This window comes from Idiotropiscis lumnitzeri, chromosome 3 (assembly GCF_059441095.1).
Source record: "Idiotropiscis lumnitzeri isolate Australia: NSW breed Sydney's pygmy pipehorse chromosome 3, RoL_Ilum_1.0, whole genome shotgun sequence".
NCBI classification, from domain to species: Eukaryota; Metazoa; Chordata; class Actinopteri; order Syngnathiformes; family Syngnathidae; genus Idiotropiscis; species Idiotropiscis lumnitzeri.
The window spans coordinates 29021574-29025336 of NC_142393.1; the positions used below are offsets into that span (position 1 = coordinate 29021574).

Here is a 3763-nt window from a genome sequence, read left to right on the forward strand (position 1 = left end):
AGATCCCAAATGCCCAAATGCATTAGCATTTAAACAGGAGCTCATTATGATGATTTAATAGGCTGTTTAGTCTTTTATCAAAAGAAACAAACCTTGATGTGTTCGCTTGACAGATAAAAGTCAAAAACAATTATAAGTTGAACATCTGCTGGAAAGAAAGTTTAACATTTCTTCCATTTCTGGAGGAAAGGAATAGTTGGGGCTACACCACTGACAACATTACCCGCACAAGCAGCTCAATGTGACAGATCCTGAAAGCCCAAGCAGCACTAGGATGATTGACAGATTGAGATTGCCATGCATAAGCAAATACTTCAGAGAATTATGTCCCGCTGCTGAGCTGGGAAGAATTCAAAACATGTCCCAGAGGACATCCATAAGTCGTAGGGTGTTTTTGTAAACAGTGGTAATGTATTGGGTGTTAACGGGATCATGTTCGAGTCGATTTTAACATTTGCACACTCATATAAAATCCAATCAATTCCCCCAAAGGTCTTCAATGTTGTGTCACCGACAATAGTTTCTATATTTCTGAAATAGGCAATCATCTCAAGAGCAACCTCAGCGTTCACCTCTTAATGTGTTTATACTATAAAACTTGTACTCCAATCTTTGAATACCAAATTTACAATACAAATAATTACAACGGAAGGCCTTTGAACACCTATAATGCTATTGTGTGGTACAAGGTGATGACTAGCCGAAAGATCCATAAGGGTTTGTTTCTGTATGTTTTTTCAGCTAGTGATTTTTTGTAGACTTTGTATGCGTACTTGTATGTACCTCGACTCAGAACCGTTTTCAGGGGTGATTATGAAGTACGGTAGCTGGTAGCTGACTTCCAGGAATCATAATTTTTTGAAGGGCAGCTTTGGGCAACGGACAGAAAAAAAAATTTAACATCGGTAGTCAATCTGGTGACGTGTGGCTGTGTTGGGGGCTAAATGCAAAGTTGGTTGATGCAGTTTAACTGCTGTAAACAATTCAATCCACTAAAAAAGTTACACCAACTTCTTTGCTTCTTTATCCAAGCCTGCTCTTTTTTTGTCTCAGTTTCAGCAAGCAAAGGAAACTGGCTTTGGTGTACAAAATGAAACATTTTTCTGTTTAAAAAATGTATTTTCATATGTAGAAATTTACATTAATGCAACATTAGATTTGACGGAAAGTAATAAAGTAGGTCTTGCCTGATTGAACCATTTTTAATAATTTGTAAAAGGACAACCTCTTTGAAATAGAATCATTTTGCAGAATCCTGCGAGTGATTTGGCGCAGAGGGACTAATGCAGACCAGTGGAGGCAGGCTGAGGGTGTTTGCATACCAAAGTAAGAACATTCCACCAAGATGGAGCAGTTCAGGACCATCTCGCTTCTGGGCGTTGAGGGGAAAATCTTCTTCAGCATCCGGGTTGACAGACTACCTCCTGAAGAATTCCTACATTAACATCTCTGTCCAGAAAGGTGGAATCCCAGGTGTGTCTGGATGGTTGGAACACACCGGAGTAGTTTCCCGGCTGATTAGGAAGGTGTGGTAAGGCAAGGGAGACCTTGCTGTGCTTTGGCTTGACCTGACCAATGCCTATGGCTCCATAACCCACAACCTGGTGGAGACTACTCTGGACCTATACCATGCACCCAAGAAGTTCAAGGACCTCATCCTGAATTACTACGGGAACTTCGGGTACAGGGGAACTTCTGGGAGCATGACTTCAGTTTGGCACAGACTTGAAAAGGGCATTATAACTGGGTGTACAATCTCAGTTAACCTCTTTGCCATAGCCATAAAATTGAGAGGCTCTGTCCAAATCTGGTAAGTCAGCCCCCCATCAGAGCCTTTACGGATGATCTCACGGTCACAACTACGTATACATAGGGCCCTGGTGGGTGAAGTGGTAACAGGCTGGACTGGGCTGGGAGCCTTTCCTCAACCTCGCTATGAGAAGGCATGTGGTACGGAAAAATGCAAGCTAGTCCTGAAGGAGGTGCGTGTAGAGAGTGGGTAAGAATGAACCAGCAAGATGGTGGGCATGCAGCAGCAGGGAGCATGGACAAGGTGGGAGGGTGTACTGGAGAGGAAGATGACCTGGTCTGAGATCAGACAGGCAGAACCCCAGCGCATTTGGTTCGTGGTCCAGGCTGTCTACGACATCCTACCTAGCCCATCCAATCTCCATTTCTAGGGCCCGAATGACTCCAGCCTGCGTGATATGCTCTAAGAAAGGATCGCTGGAGAACATCCTGACCAGCTGCTCTAACCCTCTGGGGGAGGGTCTCTACCGTTGGCAGCACGACCAGGTGCTGAAGACCATTTCTATAGCCATAGCTGAAGCCGTGGCCAAAAGCAACAGCTGGAATAAACAACCTGACAAGCAGCCTCAGTCACAGCCGAAACCAGCAGCTGGGCTCCTCAACTCAGCACGGACTGGGTTCTACAAGTGGACTTGGGCAAACAGCTCAAGTTACCAGACACACAATAACTTCATTGAGGCGAGACAGTGTGCTAACGTCAGTATCTTCAAGGCAAGTGTTACTGATGGAACTGAGGAGGATTGCATCGAGGATACGAATGAGCGGAAGCAATCAAAGTACCAGGAGCTCGTCGAGCAATGCCATGGATGAGGCTGGAAGGCAAGCTGTGAGCCTATTCAAGTGGGTGTAGAGGCTTTTCGGGCCGATCACTATGCAAGGTGCTCACCCTCTTGGGCATCACAGGTGCTGAGTAAAGAAAAGCCATCAAGACTACCATGAAGGCAGCAGAGAGAGATAGCTCTGGATCAGGAGAAGCAATCTGTGGGCCAATGCTCCTGGGACACAAGCCCAGGTCCTGATCAACCCTGGCTTGGTCACCTGAGGGAGGGGTGATGATGTTGGAAAACCCGAAACCCCCGATGATCTCAGGCACATCACAGCTGATGTGTCTCAGTGCATCCTAGGATTTTTCTTACAATCAACAATTAATTAAGTTTTAATATGTGATTAATGAAATTAAAATGTTCAATTGTTTTACAGCCCTAGAAAATATACCAGAGTTGAATTTTAAGTGAGGATCAAATACAGTATTAGAGACAATAAAAACATTTTATAGTTATGAATTAAAATTGTCTAATTCAGATTAAGTTTTTTAACGTAATGATGCAAATTAAAGAATACAAATTCATTTTATGGAATTGAATTTGGTTTTTCAAAGCAAATTATTCAATTGATGACCCACATGATGAACCAAGCAGCTCGGTCTCAACCTGGACTGGGACAAGGTCATCGAAAGACCAGTGAGCCGCTACATGGTCCTCAAGGTGCTGGTCAACCAAACGGGAGGCATGAGCTGCCGCATCTTGCATTCACTTGACGTTTGTGCCTTCAAAATGTGTTCCCGTAGCTTTACTAGCATTGTGAACTCAGTAACAAAATATATAAAATTAGCCAATGACAACTGGTAAAAAAATGTTTTTCCAAATTAAACTAAGAATTTTGAATAGCAGAAGCTTGTGTTTTTTTGTTTGATACAAGCCACTAACTCATTCTCCATAATTTCATTCTTGTACTCGTCATCAAACACATCTCTTAAATAAAGCCGTAATGGGTATACTGTATATAGTTTTGCGAAATAACCATATATGCATTGCTTCTTCCAACTCTGTCACCAGTTTAGTAAATTGCTGCTCTTGTGGGATTGAGAGCACCATTCCTCACTCCCATTTCCATCTCTCTTGGGCACTCCAGATTCGCATTGATCCTTTGGTGCTCAATCAATAATAATTAGAAA

The 3763-nt window shown here is 43.1% G+C and overlaps 1 pseudogene; it reads left to right on the forward strand.

Annotated features, from left to right (window-relative positions):
• The first annotated feature begins 1841 nt into the window (after positions 1 to 1841).
• Positions 1842 to 2851, forward strand: LOC148340747 (uncharacterized; annotated as a pseudogene).
• The last annotated feature ends 912 nt before the right edge of the window (positions 2852 to 3763 follow it).